At 36.6% G+C, this 25,490-nt stretch overlaps 1 long non-coding RNA gene across 4 annotated transcripts in view; it reads left to right on the top strand.

Moving 5' to 3' along the window:
* The first annotated feature begins 465 nt into the window (after positions 1–465).
* Positions 466–25,490, top strand: part of LOC148940903 (uncharacterized) — a 41,232-nt gene continuing 16,207 nt past the window's right edge. Inside the window, exons 1-2 of one of the 4 annotated variants that reach the window (XR_016143335.1) lie at positions 472–599; positions 15,034–15,200. This is a non-coding gene — a long non-coding RNA (uncharacterized LOC148940903). Of the gene's footprint in view, positions 600–1,818; positions 2,112–15,022; positions 15,201–25,490 lie in introns of those variants that run through there. The other 3 variants (XR_016143338.1, XR_016143336.1, XR_016143337.1) reach the window with 3 other exon arrangements.

The raw sequence follows: 25,490 nt of genomic DNA, 5'->3' as shown, positions 1-25,490 counted from the left end.
CGTAGTTTAGTGTTTAAGCTGTGTAGCTATACTAAGCTGAGAAATATTTGATTGAATCTGAACATACTATTCTAAGAAAATTATTTAAAAAAAAACAAGCAAAATTACTTGCTTTAGAGAAAACATGGACATTAAATCCGCTATATTTTTGCCCTACTCTGTTCACAGTGACAAGAACAAGATAGGCCTTTGTTATTTATGCTTAACAACAAGTTTAGCAGCTTTATTTTTTTTCATACCAGAATAAAAATTATTAAAACCTGGAATTCAACAATTACTATAGGTTCACAAAGGAGCGAAATTTGCCTGTCGCCGCAATTTAGTTGCCAACTTTGGCAATTTTAGTTGCTTCGTCAAGCAACTACCCAGATTTGAAAAAATCCAACTTTTATGGGGCAACTGACCGATTTTTCCAGCAATTTTTTCAAAACAACAGCAACGATGGGAGAAACAAATGAAAACGATCAAATTCAGAAGTTAGCCTAATTATGGCTGTCCAGTTTAATAAAATTATTTATGAAAAGGGTTAAAGGGACATAAAAATGCAGTTTTGGTCCTGAAAGCATGGGAGCAGGTGTCTAGAGCGACAGGATTACCAGGTGAGAACCATTAGCCTATGTCAGTGTGGTTCCACCTTTTTATGTTACTGCAGCTGCAAGAAAGGCATGTAATATGGCACAGTAAAGTTGCAGAGACCCCTGATAAAATCACTTTTTTCCTACTGTTTATTATTCAGTCTATTGGGCTAAAGGTGCATAGGCCTAGGTGCTTCTGAGTAGAAGCAGGATATTAACAACTTATTTCTTACTGTACATCCTGTGCTATTGGGCAGTATCTCTGCACTTTTACCATAGGGGTTCCTTCTATTTTGTTGATTTAGACAACCATAACCTAGCCTATTTGTTCTTGATGTGCTGACAACCAATTAAGCATTCTGTTCAGTCCTAACAAGAAAAAATAGAACCGAGGTCTATTACCTTATTTTTCTTACTCATAGTATTACATGGTAAAGGTGCAGATTAACTACCCCTACAGTATAGAGTGCAGAGGTAGCCTACTGTCCAGTAGAACCAGGATATACAGTAAGAAGTGAGATGTTAATATGGCACAGTAAAGTTGCTGAGACCCCTGATAAAATCACTTTTTTCCTACTGTTTATTATTCAGTCTATTGGGCTAAAGGTGCATAGGCCTAGGTGCTTCTGAGTAGAAGCAGGATATTAACAACTTATTTCTTACTGTACATCCTGGGCCAATATCTACGAAATCATATTATTGAGTTAGGACAAAAGTGAATACACCATTCAATGCCTTTTTTTATGCTGATTACAAATATAATAAGAATTTCTATAGGAAATGAGTTTCAGCTTCCCCCCCTTCCATATATATGCCAATTCCGGGTTAGGCTAGGTATAGCCTAGATAGGGGGGGGGGGCTGAATTTCATTTCTGATAGAAATGCTTATTGAATTTGTAATCAGCATAAAAAAGGGCATCGAATGGTGTATTCACTTTAGTCCTAACTCAATAATATGATTTAATATATATTGACCACATCCTGAAATATTGGGCAGTATCTCTGCACTTTCACCATAGGGGTTCCTTTTATTTTGTTGATATAGACAACCATAACCTAGCCTATTTGTTCTTGATGTGCTGACAACCAATTAAGCATTCTGTTCAGTCCTAACAAGAAAAAATAGAACCGAGGTCTATTACCTTATTTTTATTACATGGTAAAGGTGCATATTAGCTACCCCTGTAGTATAGAGTGCAGAGGTACTGCCCAGTAGAACCAGGATATACAGTAAGAAGTGAGTCGTTAATATCCTGCTTCCACTGGGCAGTATCTCTGCAACTTTACAGCCCAATTGACTGAATAATAGACAGTAAGAAATAAGTTTTTTTTATCAGGGGTAGCTAATCTGCACCTTTACCTTATACACTTTATTACAGCAATGTGAATGGAGCCTAAGCCTGGCCTGAGCTATGTTCAAGAAAAAAAAAGAAAAAGATCTGGATTCCATTTTCTCATGCAAAGGACCATTCAGAATGTTTCATTTGGTTGCATTGGTGCATCACAAGCACATTTGATGGTCAAGTTGAATAAAATGTTAGCTTCATAAATTTTTTTATGTGTTCTTTGACTTGTTTGGGTGTAATAAGGTGTATGTTGTAAGGTGACACAGCCGATGTTAACAATCCATAATTCCTGGATAGTGCCTAGACACTAAACTATCAACTGCAGTCCCAAAATATGGAAAAACTACTCTTTTCTCATATTTATTGAGCCATAGGAATTTAATTTCACCATGTAGTTGCCATAGTTTTCATTTACTCCTTTCCTAGAACTGCTTTATAGAAGAAAAATAAATATTGAGCTGTGAGGATAATCAGCTAAATTTGCTAGATCTGCTTTAAATTTAGCCATGTAGGCTAAAAACTTGACTGACAAAAAGGAAACAGGGGCATCTTTAAGGGGGGTTTGGAAGCTACACTCCTTCCTGACTCCTTTTATGGGACCAAATTTGGAAAAAATCACAAAGGTAGTACTATATTTTACCTAAACTACCAAAAAACTACCAAAAATTATCAAAAATGTCAAAATTCTACAAAAAAAGCTTTGCTAAAGGTTGCTTTTTTTGAAATAAATGTCTACCCAAAACTCTCTAGACTTGGTGTTTGTGCACTGGTACCTACACAAAGTTGCATTTGGTCTGAAACTGAAGAATTTTTTCACTTATATTACTGCCTTGCTACAGCACTTACGTTGTACATATAATCTTATGTTAAATAGACTTATGTTAGGGCTATTGGAATGAGTGCAGCTTTTTTTTGTTGCAAATGACATCTCAAATTGTCCAAGTAAGGCTAGGATTTAACTTAGTGGGAGGTCGGAAATCCATTCATTAGGGTGATAGAAAATAAAGCTTCACCAGTGGCTATGGTCCTTCTAAACTCAATGTACTCAATATACCAGGATGTACAAAATAGTCTAATAAGGATATTAACTTTGGAAGTTTCCAGCCCCTAATTAGAGGGCAAATGATTATGCTATTTGTATAATCCTATAATTTTCTCTTTTATATCTTGTAACCTTTTTCAGAATCTGTTTGGATTTTAAAATGCAAACAGTAGTTCAGTGGTATAAGGGATTTCCAATTACAAGTGGAATCTATCCAGAGGGGTAGCCAGAATTCTCATGCAATATAAACACTTTCATCAGGCACCTTTGCATCTTAAAGAAGCTTCTTTGCTTCAGCAATTGCTAGGGTTCTCTAGCAGGGGCATTTTGAGCCAAAATAAAGGGGGGAGGACATAAAAAAAAAAAAAATTTCATTGCAATTGCAGCATGCAAGGACAAGTGGAAGAATTTGCGAACCACCTTTATGAGGGAGAAGAAAGCTGGGAAAAGTGGAGGAGGAACAAAAGACAAAAAGCCATGGAAATGGTTCAAGCTTTTACAGTTCCTTGAGAAAGCATTTGAGAACTGCAAGACAGATTCCAATTACAAGGACGACGCTAGTGCCAGTGCTACTTATGTCCTAACTATCCCTGATGGTGGAAATGGAGAGATGCTCAAGAGTCCTCTAGTTGAGGATACATCTTGTTCCATGACTTTGGGTCCCGTATGTTTAATATTAGAAGAAACATATACCAACCAAAATGTTAATTCCATTGTGAAAGCTGAGGTTGAAGTCCCAGTGGAAATGCCTCAATCGTCAAAACGTGCCAATTCTCCCGTGTCAAACAGTAAAAAGAATGATAAGAAAGTGAAAGGTGGAGATAATCAAGAAACTGACGACCTAGATCGTAGTATTATTGAATGCTTAAATACAAAGAAAGAAGATGATACTGTTGAGACTTGCTTTGGACAAACAGTTGCGAAAAAACTTTTTGAAATGGATACAGCAGCTACATACTTTGCCATGTTCAAAATCCATGAGCTGCTTTACAACATTAGTTCTGGCCACTTGCAGCTGTGAAGGAGCTCCAGTTTTTTCTCTCATTTTTTTTTTATACATATATTTATGTTTAGTAAAGTATATAATTTAATACTAAGCTGAATTTTAAATTCTAGTAGAAGTCTAGTGCAAAGAATATAGAATAGAGAGAAGCCAAACTCAGTATATTTTGGTTGCTGTTAAGTCCAGGTAAAAACATCTAGCTGGCCAGCGGCTCTTGTTGTAGAAAAGATTAAAAAAGCCAGACAATAGTTCTGCTCTATCAAGCAATAGGAATTTGTACTTGTAGTTTTGCACTAAGTGGAGGTTAGTACTAACTGCCTCTTGGTTACTAGGAGCTGCTAGGACTTTCGTTGCAGCATGGAAGAAATAGGAAGGTTGGCTTCTCTCTAACTTGCTCCAAGTAGTCAGTACCACCTGGTCTCTTGCCCTCTAGCTGATAGAAAATGATCAAGAAATTGAATTTATCGCCTACAAAAAAAAAATTAAGATACCACAAAGAGCCAAATTAGCCTACTTATTCAAGGTATACATTGCTACCATCGCTTTTTCTTTTTTGCTTTATGCAAAAATCAGCTAGTACAGTGAAAATCGAAAAAGAAGAGTATAGGTCACTGAACTGTAAGTTTAATCTCCACCAAATAAGTACCTATCTTGCCAGGACAGCTTACCAGTGGCTTAGGAAAAATACTTTGCAAAACTTGAGCGCACTTCTGCTGCAAGCTCTGTGTAGTTGTTAGCACTCTGACGGCTGATCCTCTCTTTCCACACATCTCGGGCTTCAGATCTCCATTGCCCGGGGAGCATTTCACCTTGCCCTCCTATTCTTTCACCATAGTTCCTTGGACAATAACTGCTGGTCTTTTCAGCCATCTGAAAGTTGTGCAAACACACACAAGTTTTTACTGTGTTACGAATAGTACTTAGCTTGGCAAATATCGGGCTATGAAATACTCTCCATCGTGCTGCTAAAATTCCAAAAGCATTCTCCACACACATCCGAGCTCTTGAAAGCCTGTAATTGAAAGCTCTCTTTTCTCTGTCTAACTCTGTTTTGCCCCCAGGAAATGGCCTCATAATGTTTATACAAAGAGGAAAGGCCTCGTCAGCAACAAAAACAGAAGGAAGCATGTTGTCATCAGGCATTGGTTTTGAAGGTGGTAGTTCTAGGGTGCCACTGAGAATAGCTTTCCCAAACTCTGACCTTGAAAAAACACCAGCATCACTGGAGCTCCCTTCTGCTCTGATGTCCACAAGTGTGAACCTGTAGTGAGCAAAGGGAGCATCCTTTGTAATTAAAATAATATGAGCCTGATGCTTCAGGACACTTAATTCGTATGTGCTTTCCATCAATAGATCCCACGCAGTTAGGGAAATTCCATCTAGCTTCAAATTCTTTTGCAATTTCTGAGAAGCTTTTTTGGTTGGTGATTGCAACACTCGAAGTTGCAGTATTTCTGAAATAGCTGCAATAGTTTCTTCAATTATTTGGGTCACTGTTGATCGTCCTATAAAGTATGCAAATGACAGAGACCTTCTACTTTCTCCTGTAGATAGGTGCCTCATTGTCAGTGAAAGACGCTCGCTGGCACTAATGCATCTTCGCCAGTTTGTATCTTGTTTGGAGAAAAGGGATTCAACCATTGATAGTAGTTCCTGGAACTTCTGGAGATTCATCCTCATATAGTCAAAAAACCAGCACTCATCATTTTGTTGAAGTGACTTGACAAGAGTAGCATGACCACTTGATTTTTCTCTTTGTATTAGCACTGGTCTGATCCAACAGCTTCTTTGTGGTCCACTTGAAGTTGTTTTCTGGAAAGAAAAGACCAAGTCAGTGTTTTAGCATAAATTCATTTTTCTGGATTTTCTGAAATTTCCAAAAATGCCAAAACAATTTACCGGAAGTTGGTATTTTAATGAAAAACTTGCTTTTTGAGAAATGAGTTTTTACCAAAAATTAACTCAGTTATTTGGCAAAAAATGGACATATAAAAGCTTTCGTGGTGGATATGAGCCCCCCCCCTTTATTTTTGGCTTAAAATCCCACAGGTTAAGTGTGAAAACTAGTTGGTGTTTACTTTTAGGCTATGTTTGGACGTTTTTACTTTTCCTACTATAGTGAGTCCTGTAGGATTGACAGAGGTGAGGTCAGCAAGATTCCTTGAGCAGTTTCTCTATCAGATGATCCAAAACTTCAAAGATTGTTGGTAGCTTTACCTCTGCCACTGCCATGGGGTATACTATAGTAAAAAGTTTAAGAAGATCAGGTGCACTCATGAAATTCCAGTTTTTTACTGTTTTGGGATCCTAGCTTGCAGCCTACAGCTTTGCCTCCATCCATTTGTTGTTGCCTTTGGCCTCTCTAACCTTATTAAACTTATCTGGGATCAGGAATATATAAGGAGCAAATTACTACTGCCTGCTTCATACAATATTGCTAAAATTTCAAAAAAATCAGGTGGAAAGTCTCCAGCCAGCAATACACATTGACGAAAAACCCCTCTGCATATTATGCAGCATAGAGTGACCTTTGGCAAAGTCAGCACAAAGAGCAGCTACCGTGTTATTCATCGAACCACCATATTATTCATGAACGTAAATTGCTGCTTGGAGTGTTTAAATCCATTTTTTTGTCAAATTTTAGGAACTGCATGATTACCAGTGTCTTCAAGAGGTAGAAGTACTACTCCCCTAATATATTCTTGTCTAGTTCAAGAGAACAGGTCCAATTAAAAATTAAAAGAAGTTAAAAAAAAGTAACTTGTTAATTCCAGGTGACAGAGAAGTAACAGCAGGAAAAATTGAAAAGTAACTTTGTAGTTACTTCTTTAGTAACTTTATCAAATCATGGTCAACAAGCATCGGTAGACATGTAGACAAGTTCCCCTTCTGAAATATGCAGTAGCTGTGAGCAACTAAATGGAGTATGCTAATCAATATGGATTAAGTGAACTTACACAAAATCAAAACATCATTGAGAAATTTTATGGCCTCATGATGAAAGGGAACTCGAACTAGTGAAGTAACTTGTGAACAATCATCAGCAGACAGTGCAAGTAATGGAGGCTGAAAGCAGCAATGGTTACTGAAAAGTTCCAAGTGTGTAGTTACTTTGAAATCGGTAAACATGTAGACGATCTACCCTTCGGAAATATGCAGTCTATGTGAGCAGCTAAATGAGAATAGATTTCAATGTCCTAGTGGGATGACTAAATTGAGTATGCTGAAAAATACAGATTAAATTAAGTCACCAAAAATCAACACATAACTGAAAAATTTTATGCCCTTATGCTGAAGGGTAGCTCGTCTACATGTTTACCTTGAAATTAATGCAAAGTAGATTGCAATGTTTACCTGGAACACCCCCCAAGTGTAGGGTGCCCCTGAGCATTGTCGCCTACTATTGTTTATGCCCTAAACAAAACTAATATGAGCACAGCAAAGTCTTTGCTTTTATCAGCAAGAAAAAGTAGTGTTCAACTCACTGTATTTCTTTTCTTCTTTCGGCTTCTCACAGCAAGGGAAAGAAGTAAAACATCATTCTGATCCATTTCAACCACGCTCTTTTAATTTTGAATATTTTGCGGGTAAAAGTTGGACGACGTAAAAATCCTGTGTGAACATAACGGCGACTAAAATTGCTCATCGATGCAATTGACGAATATTGCCTATCGCAGCAACTGCTTCTGTGTGAACCTAGACAAACACCCAGTAAATCAAAACTCATGAAAGCACAGGAGGCTTGGGAGCACAGAAAATATTTTTTAAGCAAACTAAAGCCATAAATTGAGAAATGATTCATATGAGTTTGTTTTAGATTAATTATTGAATTGAGATCTACCGTAAAATATTGAAGAGTTAACGAAAAATGGGGATGAACTAGAAAACAGTTTTCTTCTCTTTAGAAATTTGACAAAATTAAGTTTAAATAAAATGCCAAGTAGACGCTATACATTTGAACTCTGAATCAGTATTGATTCAGAGTTCAAAATGAACAGACCTCTCATAAATTGGATATTTTATTAACATTGTCAAACCAGTAAGCTTTTTCATTGAATTATAATCCCAATGAAGTTAGTTAGATTTTGCAATATTTCAAAGGATTATAGTTCCTGACCTATATATGAAACCTTTGCTTAATCTTTTAACCTAGTTTCTGGACATTTACATAAGTTTTTACGGCTTACGATTTACGGACACGATTAATCTAAGCAATTTGGTTTCATAAGGGATTACGATTTATGGACTATATTGCTATAAGTGAAAATGATTGATCCTGGAATTTGGGCAAAAGATAAACTTTTTTATAATCCAGTGTTGAATTTCATACAGAAAAATCTCGAACAAGGGATTTCCCACAATTCGATTAAAGATCATGCTTTGGATTTTTTTTCGGCTACTGATGTGTTAGAAGCAAGAAAGCTTTTCCTCCAGAAAGCGTTTCCGAGGGAAGTTCCACCCAGGCGAGTTGGTAATAACGCCCAACAGAATAGTATTGCCGATATTATTGCAGCGTTTGAAAGATGCGACTCTGAAGATATAGATGTGCCGGACTTCGTGATAAGGAACGCGAGTGAAATCCCGATAATTCCTGCATCGGCATATTCCATGCTTAGTAGTAAGGCAGTAAAAGCTTCAAACCCAGCCGCCTTCACCCCCCCCCCACCACTCCCCCTTTAGTTGAAGATAAACATACATATGCAGTAATTGTGAAAAATGTTCCTACCGATTTAAGTGATCCTGGTTTGCGAAAAGATAAATTGAATACGCTTGAAGGTCATGAAGGGATTTTAAGCCTAAAACCTGATAATCAGAATAAAAAGTGGATCGTAGTTACTCGAGATAGGCAGTCAGCCGTATCCCTTGCCGCCTCAGCCTCTAAGAGCCTACCTAATGTTCAAACCAAGGTCCTTGATAAAAAAAGCACTTGGTATTGTTTGGGGTATCCCTGAAAATGTATCAGAATCATCTATAAAGGAAAGCATACCGGGATTAGTACGTGCTATAAAAATAGGACATTCAAGATGTTTTCGTTTGGAATTTCTGGATCAGTTAGCACTGAAAAACAAGGCCGTATCCAGGGGGGGGGGGTACCCGGTTTTAACCCCCCCCTCCCCCTCCCCGAAATTTTTGACTGACTCGAAAATTAGTCAAAAATTAGTAAAACCTAGGTAAAAATCAGTAAAATTAGTCGAAAATTGAGTAAAAATTAGTAAAACCCCCCCGAAAAATTCAAAAATTAGTAAGACCCCCCCCCGAAAAAAAAATCCTGGATCCACCCTTGCTGAAAAATGCAATTAACCATGGTCTCCAACTTGGATATGAACTTTTTCGTGTTGAAATCTACCAAGAATTACCGCGTCGTTGTTTCCAGTGCCAAGGGGTAGATCACACTATTGCAAAATGCCCACGTTCTCCTGATTTACCAAAATGTTTCCGCTGTGCTGGGGCTCACGAAAAAACCACGGACAACCCTTGCTCAGTTGCTCCTAAGTGCGCCAATTGCGGAGGAAATCATGTTTCTTATAGTTTAAAATGCTCGGTACTGAGAAATGCGCTTGCCAAGACAACATGATGACTTCTCCTACAGCCTTAAGTTTTGTTTCGCTGAACATTAATGGTACTAAAGATAAGGATCTGCAAATTGACGAGCTGCTAAATTTTGATGTTGTATTCCTGCAGGAGCATCTACTTTCCAAAGTTAATACGAACAGTTTAAGGCGGTCTGCTACACATGATATATTTATTCGAGAAGCAAAAAAGACCCACGGTCGTCCTTCCGGCGGCACTGCTATCTTCATTCGGTCGGGATATCAGCCTATGCAAATTTATTCTGATGCTAATATTCTAGCAATCCAGTGTAATAACATGGCTTTCGTAAATGTGTATCTCCCATGCAATCATCGAAACACTCAGTCATTTACTGCTTTTGCTAAAGCTTGCCATAAACTAAAATCTCTTTTCATAAAATTTGCAGATACAAATGTTGATTGGATCTTAGCCGGGGATATGAATAGTGACATATTGACCTCATCTGATCGATCTGAACTCCTGCTAGATTCTCTGCCAAGTGTCTATCATGTCGCTGCTAAGAACGTAGCTTATACTTACATTCATAATTGAGACTCCATTAAATCCAACCTCGACCAAATTATTGTGTCTAAGTCTGGTCTAATTAAATCCGAGGTGTTTGTTTATGAAGATAAAATCAATGATGACCGTCTCCCTATTTCGTGCCTAGTTGAGCCTCTTGATGTTCAAGCCCACTTTAAGGGTCCCCATTCAAAATGGTATCAAAAGCCCAATTGGAATCGGATAAACGATGAGATGTATATTACTACTTTATGTACTCTACTCTCAACTATTAAAGTCCCGTTTCACTTGCTCCAGACTTCGTTTAAGTGCCCTGATTCTAAGGAAGACCTAAATTCGTATTATTACCAGATAGTGGCATGTCTAAAGTCGGCCACAAAAGTTGCAGTTCCGATTGAGCACGTGCGTTCTGGGTCTCGCAAGCCCCTGTGGAATATACATCCGAAAGTTAAAAAAGTAAAGAACCGTGCAAAGTTTTGGTTGCGATTGTGGAACGCTTGCGATCGACCCTCCTCCGGTGCTGTGTTTACAGTCAAGCAAAAAACGAAGAAAAAATACAACTCTTGCTTACGTAATGCAAGGCTCAACGCGTGGGACGCTCCAAATAGTAAAATGACTTGGAATAGAGTTATCAATAGCAGTAAGTGTTCTCCCCCACCTCAGTTGGAATTAAATCTTATGAATTTTGTGCGCCATTATATTGACATATTTTCCGTATTTAGTCAGTGTGTTCAGAAACATTTTTCTAATCTACTTAGTTCGGTCTTGCCAGTGTCTGTTTGTCAATATAGAGTCCCTGCGATAAGTATGAGTGATTTACATTGGGCGCTGAAGAAAGTAAAAAGAGCAGATTCTCTTGATTGTGATGGCCTATGTTTTAGAAATTTTGCTGATTATGGCCCATTATTGTTGAACCACATGCAGTTATTATTTCAGATTTGTATAGCTCAATCTCTGGTTCCTGATAGTTTTCTTTCTGGTAGTGTCACGCCTATACTTAAACGCGGTAAAGATCCAGATTCATGCTCGAATTATAGACCGATTACTGTATCTTGCTTTATGAGTAAGATTTTCGAGTATGTCCTTTTGCCTGAAATAACTTCTGAGTGCGATTTTTTGTCTTTTCAACTAGGATTTAGAAGAGGGGTTGGTTACCCCCAAGCACATCATGTGCTCAGCTGGTTGTTAAAGGAAGCTTTTGCCCAGAAGCGTTCTTTGTATTGCTGCACAGTAGACATTTCCGGGGCTTTTGATAATGTTGTTCACGCCCAGACCTTGCATTCCCTTGCTTGTTCCGGAGTTAATTATTCAGTTATTTCTACATTGCGATATTGGTATGATAATTCTTATGTGCGTATTAAGCGGATGTAACATATTTCTGATTCGGTAGCAGTTAGGAAAGGCGTTAGACAGAGTGGTGTTTTATCTCCTTATATATTTAAATGTGTCCTCGCTACTTGTTTAAAACATCTATCTCCTACTGTGTTTTTTTGTGATATCGGCTTTAAGTTATATTGCATACGCCAATGATGTCCTTTTAGTTAGTTTTTCTTGTCAAGGGCTTGCTCAGAACTTCCGTAAGCTGTCTTCTCTACTTAGTGATATTGGCCTATCTGTTAATATGGGAAAGTGTGAGTTTATGTGCTTTAATAGTAGTATTTCTGTATCTCCATTAAACCTCGGTTAGATTTCATTACATTGTTTGGATAAAGTCAAGTGGCTTGGTATATCGTTTTGCCCGTCCATTTCCGAAACTTGCTCTGAGTTGGTTACTAATGCATTAAATAATATTCGTGTGTCATATGGTAAGATATCTCCAAATAGAGGGTGTTATAACCATAAGGGCCTAGCTCGGCTTTATAATAGTTTTTGCTCTCCAGGGGTAAATTTTCAATCTGAATTCCACCACTTACTGAGGAAAAAAGATTTACGGAGACTTAGAAGTTTAGATATTGAAAATATCTAAACTTGTTTACTTTACTGTAGATATTGTAAACACCTGATGAATTTACCCGGCCGTTTTAAAAACAGAAATATTGTATCCCGTTATGGTATCATTGATGCTTGCACGCGACTGGCCAGTGTGTCTTCTAATATGATTATGAATACTAGTAATTTTGTTTCTTTCACTGACCCCTTAGTTTGTTTTTTTCATCGTGTTATTGGTTAATTTGTGGGTTTTTTTTTGTCGTTTGATTTCGTAATGATGATGTTATTTTTTCTTTTATATTTTCCATTACTCCGCAGTGTCATTTATAATGTTCATATGGGGGTACATAAATAAATTATTATTATTATATCGAATACAAACAATTGACATTAAGTTTTATAAGAAAAACTCTTTGAATAAATAATAGCCTAAATAATAAATTATAATGTAATGACAAGAGTTTAATAACAATTTGAATAAACAATAAACAAAAGTAATAAACACGAGTAGTAATAAACAAAAGTAATAAACAAAAGCGTGTTCAAAAAGAGTATGATGTCAAAGTGTTAAGATTCAAAAGAGATGTAATAAATAAAATCTATCAATTCATTCTCGTATTGTTTAAATACAAATTTTTATTCAGACCATTTACATAGAACAGATGAAACGAATAAAAATTATACCGGGCATATAAACAGTTGGTGGTAATTAAATAAATATAAAAAGTGACATTGGAAAATAGCGATCGAAACTCTTAAGGTGAGAATTTTGGATAGCAATTATTACATCAAACAAATTAAATTTGTTTGCTGATTCCAAATATATGAAACTCATTAAGGTACCCATAAATTTTTTTTATCTTAAAAGAACTTGTCAGATTTTGAGGAAATGGAGGAAAAATTCTTTACGAATAAATTTGAATAAAAAATTTGATAAACCTATCATTAAAACCGGAAATATACAGACCTTTCCATAAAAGATTCAACACTGAAGATCCTTTCTGTGTATTTTTCTGACATTAAAAAACCAGATAATATGAAGCTATATGGTTTTTCAGAAAACCAAGTCCTACTGACTTTGCTCTCTTTTATGTTGAAAACATTTTGTGGATTTTTCTATGCCAATCTTGTGTCTGATTGGCTTTTGAAGCCCAAAAGTGTTCCGTCGTCATATAAAATAATATAGCGACGTCTCCAGCTTCTTATGTGCTCTCCTGCAAAATAAACCATTGTCAAGTATGATTGATGCATTTGATTAAGATTGTCTCGTTACTTTAATTAATTTTTATTCACACATCGGATAACAACAAGCAAAACGGAAAGCAGCCTATAAATCAATCAACATGGAGAACCATCAAAAATAACCAGCTGATAAAATAAAAAATTGGTAGAATTAAAAACTGAAGAGCCAAACATACTCATTCCAAAATCGAGCCACTCACCCTAAATCAACGATTGACAAATGATGATACTATTTGTACCTGGGGTGGCTCGATGCACACAGACCAGGGGGGGGGCTAAGATCCCATCATATAAATCCAACATTATATAACTCGTGAAAATTCATTATACATTAATCTTTTATTCTTTATAATATCTACAGAGAGAAACAAGCAGCTAAAATGGAATACATCATGTTCGAATGCTTAAGTAAGGACAACTATATTTGCATTCACGTGTTCTTCAAAGTGGACCACAGCTGGACAATCTTGTTTAAGTCAATGGCATCAGTGAGGTCCTTCTCATTTTCCAACAACAAGAGGGAATCTATTCAAGAATCAGCCATGGCAGTTCTCAACAAATTCTTAACAAACCTGAGCTTGCTAAATTGTCTTTCGGCAGCCGCAACTGCAACAGGTGCTGTCACAGCTAATTTCCATAGGTGAAGAGCTTGCTTAAGCTGATGTTGCCGATAAGTTTCTTCATCTAGTACTTTTCCGATGCTTGTAGCACAGTGGCAAAACTGAAACAGAACTTTCAGCTCTACTTCAAATGTAGTAGAATCTGGAGGTCTTTCCTGGTTTGGAAAAAAACACTCTTGTTAGCTCAATATCTGCAATTAAAATTCTGTTTTTTAAAGAGGCTGAAGTAACAGGCAAGATGGCTGAGAATTGACAAGGCAAGCTCTGAGATTGTCTCAGATTATTGTTTTTAGCCTTTCTAGCATTATTCTAAAGTGTTGTCTATAGAACTGACACAGTGAGGTATTGGCTTGACTCTGAGCTTGGCTGTCAAAACGAGATGGTCCAAGTCACCGACTATGATGTCTGACGAAATATACCTCTGGATTTACTTCTCTCATTTTGCAAATACTTTTGCATTGTCAATAAAATTGTTCATTTCATCCTCTGATATTTTTTCCAAAAGTTTCTTCATAGCTTCAAGCTTCTCGATTGCGTCAATAATGTTGATCTGCTCTTCCTCAAGTTTTTCTGTTGCTATCCCGATCTTAAACAGGTTTTTTTTTAGAAAGATGACGCAAGCGATCAATTCAAAACTTAGAATTCTTTCCAGAAGGCTACTAGCTTGTGCCATCGTCTCCTTATAGGTGTTCTTTATCTCTTTCGTTTTTTAAATGGCTGAAACTATTCCTTCAAACTAAGTAACTACTGCTTGTATTGTTTTAGCCCTTGTAGTTCACTGAGTCAGTGATAAGTCTTGTATCTTAAGGCTGTTTTCAATCGAAGAGAGTTTTTCTTCAAGGGTGGAAGAGTGCTCTGTAGATTAAAAGAAGAACAGGTATATTTCATGAGGGATATTGAAAATCTTGACTATCAAAAGAGATGAGTTACCACTATGTTCTATAGCAATTTTTGGTCTGTGGGCCTGGCAGAGAATAGAAGGCACACGGCGATCAAGAATTTCATATATTTCCTGCTGGACTTCATTATATTGACCCGACATCTTACTTGCAGAGTCATAAGACTGTAAAGCTAGTTTAGACATAGGAATTCACCTACTAGACAATGTTTCTATTAATCTTTCTGCCATGCCCTCCTCCGGTTTTTTCATTACCGTCAGTAACATCTAATAGTCTCTTTCTAGGTGTCCCTTCCGACCTGATATTTCGGAGTATGGCTGGAAGCTTGTCAGAATGTGAAGCATTGGATACTGTATCCCAGAATAGAATTCTGAATACAATACTTCGTCGAGGATCTTCTCCCTGACTTCTTCCGAAAAAAAGTCAATTGACTCGTTCTGAGGAATTGTGGGTAAATAGATAAATTTGTAGGGTATATATGGGTTATGAAGAGCCGCCTTCTTGCTAGAATTTGAATAATTTCACAAATTTTTTTATTTTGTTCTTCAGTTATGCTTAAGCCAAAGCCCTGTCTCGCTAGGTCCCTACAAGGTCCAAAAAGTTTTTCACAGTTTTCCGTTTGTCTCTCCACTTTTTGCTTGCCACAAAACCTTATTTCAAGTGCTTTTATTAATTAGGAAATCCACATGACTGCTGTTATTGATGAAGTGACAAAAATAGGACAAAGCTGCTGTGTGACTCGGAAGAGAATATCCCTTCCATTCTTCACCTTTACTTTGCTCTTTATTTCGTGCCATTGCCACAGACCGGCTTCTACCCAAGCTTTTTCAAATTGGTTGTTCATGGGACCACTAGAGAAAAGGAAACACGAAGTAGAAGACAACATCTTTCTCGATATTTTATTTTAAGAACTAGTAATCCTTATACCATTCCGAATGAAAACGCCAGTTTTTCATTTTATATTGAAGAATGAACTGGGAACGCATTCAGCTTTGGTTGATTAGGACCACATAAAATAAACAAATCCACTAGAGATTGGCTACCTTATTCCAAGAACCTTGTGAACTATAGTTTTCAAATCATCACTGCGACTCTCGACAAACAACTCTACTAATTATTGAAATATCAAGAATTAGTCCAAGAATTTAGTCCAATCCACTGTTAACTCTTTACATGCGGTAGCTCAAACAAATAACATGCAGTAGATTGCGTTTCCACCCAGAAATCTCTTGCATTAAACTTGAAATTTTCATGGAGAGTCATTGGAACCAGCAACTAATGATATAATGTATTCCAGCTTAGTAAGAAATACCTTATTAGGACTTTGATCGAAAAAGTCTTGCCCTGTATTCGACTCCTTCTCAGAGCCTTGGGGGTAAGAGCTGTAACCTATGTATAAGATTTCTTGGGAGAATGGGGAAAGTTTAATCTTGGATCTCCAAAAAGGTTTAAGGTACTAAGGTGAAACTTTAGGATAATATCTTAGAACTAGCATTTTGTGATTTTGAAGTATTTCTAAGTGATAAACATACATAGTATAGAAAGAGGATTAGTGTGTGGTTTAACATAGAAAGAACACAGATTTAAAGGGGGTGATGGTGCTGATCACCCACCCCCTCCCAACGATTTCTTAAGAATACTTTCTAAATTATAACATTGAGTACTGTATTGGGAAAATAACTGCTGCTACTACCACTAAAAGACAACGCTACGCCGCCTGCGACCAAAACAGCAGCGCATGCTCGTTCTTTATCCTTTTCTATTCAAAGTCACTTTACGACAAATTTCCTATTTCTTTTAAATTATTCCTTAAAACATCTGGTTGGCCGGCAACATTACTATGAACTGACCTTTGATATTCCACTTGATAAACTAAGCAATGGTGATGTAATGTTCCCAAAATGCACGTGATCGATACAAAATTAACATTATTATTAACTCCTCATTCAATAATATTTGCGGCTCTATAATATTGCACACTTACGCATCAACTACGAAGAATATGCCATTAGATCTTTTAATGAGGTATGTGAATACACAAAGAAAAACAAATGATGTGTTTTTAGTAAAACTTTCTATAACGAGAGATAAAAGACAATCCACTCTGTCAATGAAAAATTACATAATACGTCTAAAAAGGATGTCTATGCAAAAAAAAAACTAAAAAAAATACCACAATTTCAAAAGACATTTGAATATTTTTCACTCACGTTGGCTTTAAGAAATAACGCTTTAATTTTCAATATTTAAAAAAAATATTAATAGATTTTAAATTTGTATTTACCAGCTGGCAATACGTGTTCCCTTTTAGATTCTAATACCAAGTAGCGATCACTATTCAAGAAGCCCGTCGGGTTGAGCGATTACAATATAGAGTTATTGCTGTTTTTATTTTTACCTTTGGTTCAATTTCAATATTCAGTTTATATCATTAAACAATTACTTTCTTTAATGATGTTAAACAAAAGTTTTTAGGTCGACCAAAGCCTGTCACTTTAGGTATTGTAAAAATCGGTAAGAAGCAAAAATCCGGGCATCCTCTCCAGCCAAAAATATTTTATTCTTGAGATTAAAACACTAATGGTGGAATGGGGAGCTAAAAGTTGGGGGATGGGGCCCTTTTGTATCTCAAATGCGCAAATTAAAAAGTATTAAAAAAATGGGGGGCAAAAAAGTTGGGGGGCCCTTTGAGGCCCTGGGGGTGCCAAGGGGCTCTTTGGGAGGCCGAGGGGCCTTTGGGGGACTCGGGGGTCTTTGATGGCACGAAGGGCCCTGGGGTCCTTGGGGGGGGGGGGCGGGGGCACTTGGGGCCCGGGGCCCATTGGGGTTGGGGTAGGGGGATCGGGGCCCTTTGGGGTTGGGGTAGGGAGGCCCTTTGTGGTTGGGGTAGAGAGGCCCTTCGGGGTTGGGGTAGGGGGGCCCTTTCGGGTTTGGGTAGGGGACCTCACAACATTGTTCAAATGGAACTTGTGTATTACAACGACCAAAGAGTTTCACCCTCAAATCATCTTCTAAAATGCCTCAAACGGTTTCGCCCAAATCATCTTCTAAAATGAGTCAAACGGTTTCGGCCAAATAATCCCTGAACGTAATTTCTGCGTGTTCCTTTTGTTTTGGCATCCCTGCGCTGTCACATTTGAAATTCCTAGGAAACTTTTTCCCGCGTTAATCTCTTCATCTCATAGATTTTCCTAGCTACACTATTATGGTTTCGATAGAATATTAATTTATTTCTGTGACCTAAAGATCAGAGAAGCCGTATTTAAAAAATAGAATATTAATTTATCTCTTTAGAGTCCCGTATAATTCCTAGGAAACAAGTGATGTCATTTCTAATTCCCCTTTCGTGAATTAACAATTCCCCTTAGAAACGACAAATAAATTCCCCTTCCGTTAGAATCAACACATTCCCCTTTGAAACAACAAATAAATTCCCCTCGAGTAGATCAATACATTCCCCTTCGATTATGCAAATCAAGTTCTCGGAAATTGTCCCCCCTCGAGTCCCAGATCAATACATTCCCCATCGAGTATGTAAATAACCCCCAGTGTCATTACACCTGGACGAACAACAACAAGTCAATTGACATTGACCCCCATTAGACTCGATCGATAATCCTTGAATAAATTATGTGTATTCAGCGTTAGACTAAATTGTAGATGGCAGCACGGTGTTCTCGTAGTAACTCATGATAGGTATCTACTTACTATGATTCTCACTGTCCTTATATTCGCTTAATTCGTTTTTTGAGTCTGCTCGTTGTATAATATTTTCTTTTCCCCGCAACTCCCCTACTTTTTGTACCTCCTCTGAAGGGTGAGTTTGTTTTGTTTTACCCTTACTTTCATCTAATGATTTTTCCTCATGTATTATTGCCACTGTTTCTTTTGTTCGGGTTTCTCTATCTGAAAATAATTCTTTCTGAATGTGCCTTAGACTTTTTTCTTCTTCCCTGGTTCGTACCGGATATCGCTCTATTACTGATTTTGTTTTGAAGATTTCCTCTTCACACGTCCCAGAAATGTCTCTTTCACCTGTTGAGTGATACATGGTCATGGGCGTAGGCAGGGGGGGGGGGGGGGCGAGGGGGCAACTGCCCCCCTCCCCCCCCCCCTAGACCTTCAAATTTACATTAGATATGGCTGAAAAAGTAGATGGTTTTGAAAAAGCAGTTGATAAAACTCCATCACACTGTCGACTGCCCTCCCCCCTAGACAATATGCTGCCTAAACCTGTCTTCGCCCATGTACATTGTTCTATCTGATGGTGATTTTCTTAGGGTATTTCCAGCGGGAGTCACATACAATTGTGTGTCTGAATCCGATTTTTGTTTTACCGCGGTAGATCTTGTCTGAATTCTCCGTTTGTCCGCCATTATTTCAAGGTTTACTTAACGTCTTCCGTCCAAATGAAAATCCTTTTATCAATGCAACTTCCGGTCTCCCGCGAAAAATTGCTGCTTGGCAATTATTCTTATATTTTGCACACTAATTAGATTGATTCTTAAATTTTATTACCTCAGCCCATTTTATAGCTCAGCCCAGATAAAAAAGAATTTTCTTTACGATTTTTTTTTTATATATATGTAACCACAATAGGCTCTTCTTGTAGGCTAAATTACTTGTCTCTTCGAAAACGCTAAATTCTTTTGCTATCAGGGCTGTTGATAGCTCCTTTTCTAGCCGTCACCACTTATTGTAAGGTAATCTACGTGGGTCACCACTTATTGGTGCAAAAATGGCGCAAAAAGGTTGCTATGCCACTTACTCGAGGGGGAGAACCCCTTGTCGGCCCAAAGGTTAGTGGGATTTCCGCGCTTACTCCAACGGTTCCGTGTCTACTAGCGTGATCGAATGGTCCCAGGGGCCACTTTTAAGGCCAAGGGTTACCGGTAATATTTCTAACTATCTCTTTAGATTCGACCTAGGATGAAAAGTCAAAGATTATATAGTATAAAAAATCTTACTGTAATCAAGACACGCTACCAAAAAGGAACTGACTAAAAAAGAACAAATTCCCAGCCCGCTCAGCCAGCCACGTGTCTGCCACGGGGTGGTGGGGTGGTAATGAATTTTTCCAGACAATCCGAGGGCTTACTAAGTTACTGGTCAAACATCCCAACTGCGCACTTGACCTCATGGTCTATGTAACCAACTACGCAATTAGGTGGACAGAAAATGGCGCCACCAAATTAAAGGAAAATTAATAATTATTACTAGGGGAAGGAAAATAATTAAGGGACCAAAAGAAAAGAATCTGGGAAGGACATTTATCTGAACAAACTGGGACCAAGGGTTACAACACCTTCACTGATAAAAGTACTTTAGCTACGGTCAGATTTGATCAAGTTTCAATGGAGAAAAATTTTCTTGCTCTATTTCAGAAAACTCTTCCATGGCTTAATGTGAACTATTTGACTCTTAACATTTCCGAGTCTAAGTTTCTGTTTTTTCTGCAATTTCTTCACCGTTTCTGAGTATTCGCATGATACATACGTCACGTAATACTCTCCTTAGATCTGAAAATGACTATGTCCGATTCCTTGGAATTCTTCTTGATGAGAACCTGTCTTACAAATTTCACATTAGTGCTTTAAAGGTAAGACTGCTAGGCATGCTGGCATCTTACGTAAGCTTAAGCTCATATTCCCTGGGTCTGTCTTACGTCTTCTTTTCTTTACCTTGATTCAACCATGTAACTCTTGTTGTCCTATCATTTGGATGTCAACTTTCTAGTCAAAGCTGTGGAGTTTAGCGTCTCTTTATGAAAAACAATCTGCTCTTAAACCCCTCTTAAATCTCCGTTCAATTTATGTCCTTGCTTCTGCTTCATTTACTTTTGCATGGCTACATGGGACTTTACCAAATATATTTCAGCCTCCTATATTTGTATCTGAAATTTCTTTATATTACCTACGATGTAGTGATAATATAAGAGTCGTTACCACACCCTACGTTCGGTCTGATTTTAGCCCTCTTCTTTCTTCTTGAAGAGTATGGAATACACTTCCAGCAGTTGCTCGGGGCTGCCGTTTATTTGGCACATTCAAGCGTCTGGTGGTTGATCTTTCAAAGGATAAATTTAATTTATAAATAGTTAGAAAATTTTCTTCTTATTTTTTCTGATGGTTGATTTCGTATAGTTTAATTTCTAACATTTCCCAATCCTAGTGCAGAACATGTAGAAAGCTTAACTTTTCAACATGAGTCTTCAGTCCCATATAAGTAGAAACTTTGGTGTGACGCAAATATGGTTGTAACTGAGTTTAACATTAAACTCAGTCTGGGTACTGATGGTATATGCAGGGTGGCTTTTGATTTTAGTAAGGATTTTCTAATTAATCAACTGAGCTTATTGAAAAAATAACATTCTCCTCTGGAATAGTACCAAATACTTTTTGTGAAATAAACCGATACCCGTGATAAAGTGAGCTAAACTTTCTCACCTTTGCAATGCTCATTGTCTCATTACTATTTTGAATCTTTATGTCAATTATTTGAGCAGCTTACATGTGATTAACTGACATCCAACGTTATTTAATTTCGTTCTCCCGTTGCGTCTTTTGTTTAATTTTTTTAATTATTATTAGTCAACATACCTATAGATGTTATGTGTGTCATATAGACATTATATTGATGTTGTAGATGCTATATTTGTTATTTATATAAACAATGAAACTAAGTCATACATCACACATAAGAAAAAGCCCTCGACTTTTTCTTAGCTCGATATAGAAAAGGACAACCCCAATCAGAGTTACTCAAATATGACATCATACACAATATAAATAAGTTGTCAGTTTTGTTTTTTTTTTGAATGAACTCTCTTTCCTTCTGTCACTTCTTTTTCTTCTTTTTTCCTTTCTTTTGTTTTTTTTTTTTGTTGCTTTTTTCTCTTTTTTTTGTTCTTTCTTTTTTTCTTTTTTTTCTATTTTTGTCAGTATATGTTTTTGAATTTCATGTGATCAATTGATCAATAGTTTAACATACTAGCCTAAAACTTAGTTTTTTGGTCGTCCAAACAAGTCACTCAGTTTAGTCCGTTTTTGAACCCTGGTTTACAAAAGGTGTGTTAGTTTTTTTTATTTTGGAGGGTTTGATATTGGGCTTATCCTTGTCCAAGGATAAAGTTTCAAGCACAATGGCTTATGAAATCACAGCTCTTTCTTGGGTCCTATTTTCGGGAGCCTGTATCCACAATATATTATTTTTATTTAGTGTTTGCTTTGCCCATAGCTTTTTGAGCATACGTTTGTACCCTTTTGAGGAACCCTTTTTGTTTTATATTTTGCCGCTCTATTTTTGAGTAAAAAAAAATTTGTTGACTCTTTTTTCTTTCTACAGCTTAAGAATATCAGTTTAAAACCGAATAGACAAAAAAAATGTAAGCCGATTCAGTGCTTTTGCCCCCAGACTTATCTTTTGTAAAGGTGTTTTGCTTCTACATTTTGGCTATGCAAATTAAAAAATGTATAATGGACAACGTGACTTTTAGTACCTTAAATCATATATCAAAAACCTTAGATTTGGAGACAAAAATGAAGATAAGAGAAAACATTAAGGTGAAAAGAATAATTAAGTGAGAGTGAGGAATAGAAAACCCAAAACGTAATCTTTCAACAGTTTAGTCAGTAGTTTACTCGATAAATGGCACTAATGAAGCCTTCTATGACCCCCCTGTTCAGGTATCTAGACACTTGGCTCCAACCGTGAGTTAGATTTTTTATTTAGTTATGTATAATTATGATTTATTATTTAATTAAACTTCTCCTTAAATCATCCTTTCGGTCTTTAATAGCCTCTTTATTTCTGATTTCAATGAAAAAAAAATACCAAGGGTGAACTCAATGCTCAAAATGCATTTACTTTATATTTGTTGATAATTGGTAAAAGGACGGCTTCTACTGTTAATTCTTCTCCTTCACAGTCTAATTCTTAGGTCTTGTCTTGGGGTATTGTCTTAGGTTCTTGGAACCAGTGTCTGATATAGAAATTACTAGAATTTTTTGGATAAAAGAATTCATCGTCACATGGCCCTAACAATCTTCTTAATAAAGTAATTACTCCATACTTAATTCTATTCTTTCCATCAGGAGATGAAAACAAAACAAAGATAAAAGAAAACATTAAAGGATAAAGAATAAGCAATAGTAAAAACAAAGTGTAATCTTTCAACTCTAGACTACACAGACAGAGACTACATAGACTACATAGGCAACATACATAGTTTTACCAACAATTAGTTTTATAAGATGGCTCTAGTGAAGCCTTTTCTTACCTCTCTGTTCACGTCTCTAGACATTCGGCTCAAAAAAAGCAATCGTAGAAACTAAAACTGATTTACTTTGAAGTTAGCAAGATTTTTGTTTTAGTTATATGTAATTATGATTTGTCCTTTAATTACTTCTATAAGCTTTTCTACATAAATTTTTAATTAAAAATTGATCCCAATTTAAAAAAAAATCAAAACTTAATTCTAACAAAAGCATTAATTTTTTATCTTTCGAAATTATCATTACTGATTTTAGCACTACACCTAATGTAATCTTATGTGCCGTGTTCATCTGATTCTTTAAGTCATGTGCTATACCCTTTATTTCACTAGCGCAATACTAGTCAACCCAAAATGTAAGTAAATTAATTCACCGTTCCAGAACTATTAAAAGTTCCTATTATATATTTGTCATAATAATACGTCATAAAAGCTATTTCACAATTGATAATGCTTTGAAGATTGGGGTTTAATAAAAAAGTTAATCTTTAAAAAATTGAAACAAAGCCAGGACTGATTGGGCAGTTTTGGCATAACTTGTAGAGCTTGGATAAGAGATCCAAATAGACGGCAGAAAACTAAAGGTCGACAATTACTTCTCTGGAAATAAAAAAAAAACATTAAATTTCTCCTTAGTCCCTCCTTTCAGTTTCCTATAATCCCTTCATTTCTGCTTTTTAATATAACAAAAAATACCAAGGGTTAACTAAATATTCAAAACACAATTAGTCAATTACTTCATATATGTGATTATTGGTGAAAAGACGGCTCCTGCTTAGGGTGGTCCTTATGTATATTAAATAAAAAAAACAAGTTTTTTTAAACTGAAAGTAAGGAGCGACATTAAAACATAAAACGAACAGAAATTATTCCGTATATGGAAGGGGCTTTCCCCTCCTCAACGCCTCGCTCTTTACGCTAAAGTTTTTTATTGCTTTAAAAAATAAAGTTTTGAGACAGAGTCAAACTCTAGCGTAAAGAGCGAGGCGTTGAGGAGGGGACAGCCCCCTTCATATACGGAATAATTTCTGTTCGTTTTAAGTTTTAATGTCGCTCCTTACTTTCAGCTAAAAAAACTTGTATTTTTTTATTTACTTTTTTAACGTTTATGAATAAATACAGGTTTTGATCTTGGTTCACAGTACAGGAATAATTAAAACGAAATTGCCATAATAATTTAATTTTATTTAGTTAAATGGCTTTCTCGAAACTTGTTTAATTTTATTTATGAACGTTTTTATTAGTAATAAATATACGAAACTTACGAATTAACTTACGTAACGAACTTCTATATTCATATATTTTTAATACATTTATTAGGGGGTTTGCCCACTAGTCAATACCTTGCTCTTTAAGCAAAACTTCAAATTTTGTTCCAACTCTTTAGAAATGACCGCTTAATCACAAAGGCCGTTAATTAGAATAAATAGCTCTTGTGAAAGTACTAAAAAATCTTTGGCTTAAAGAGCGAGGCATTGACTACGGGGTGAACCCAATTATATATGTAATATTTTCTGTTCGTTTAAAGTTTCGACGTTGCTGCTGTTGCAGTTGAAATACTTGTTTTTTTTATATTAAATTTATGATCTTTTTTTAAATAATGCTGGGAAGTCCGGCGTCCCCTTCATAGCAATGTCCCTTCCCCCATGAAAATTTCCTTCATGGAAAGATCCTCCCACATAACCCCTGACCCCCCCCCCACTACCAGGAAAATCTCCCCTGAAAACGTCTGTATACTTCCAAATAACCAATACTATATGTTAACATTGGGTAAAGTTCATAACTTTCAGCCCTCCCCCCGGGAAGTTCGGGGGATTAAGTCATCCTAAAAGAAATACTTATAATGAAAATAATAAAGAAAATACTTATTATATTTGTTCGAACATGCTGAACAAAATGGCTATCTCAAAATTTTGATCAGGTGACTTTGGGAAAAAAATGAGCGTGGGAGGGGGCCTAGTTGCCCTCCATTTTTTTTTGGTCACTTAAAAAGGGCACTAGAACTTTCAATTTCCATTCCAATGAGCCCTTCCACGATATTCTAGGACAACTTGTTCGATACGATCAACCCTGGGAAAAAAAAAAAAAAAGAACAAACAAACAAATAAACACGCACCCGTGATCTTTCTTCTGGCAAAAAATGCAAAATTCCACATTTTTGTAGATGGGAGCTTGAAACCTCTACAATCGGGGTCTATGATACGCAAAATATGATGATGTGATTTTCATTAATGTTATCTAGCTTTTAGGGGGTCTTTCCCCCCTTTTTCAAAACTCAGCCAAATTTTTTCATGCGCCTAACGATTGATGAGTCGAATTAAACTTGATGAAATTTATATATTTGAAATCAGCATTAAAATGTGATTCTTTCGATGTATTTATTTGTATCAAAATACCGTTTTCTAGAGTTTCGGTTACCATTGAGCCGGGTCGCTCCTTACTTACAGTTCGTTACCACGAACTGTTTGA

This window comes from Artemia sp. Qi Xiang Cuo, chromosome 19 (genome assembly GCF_049724085.1).
Source record: "Artemia sp. Qi Xiang Cuo chromosome 19, ASM4972408v1, whole genome shotgun sequence".
NCBI lineage: Eukaryota > Metazoa > Arthropoda > Branchiopoda > Anostraca > Artemiidae > Artemia > Artemia sp. Qi Xiang Cuo.
The sequence above is the reverse complement of the archived record's forward strand: the minus strand, read 5'-3'. Positions and strand labels throughout refer to the sequence as shown.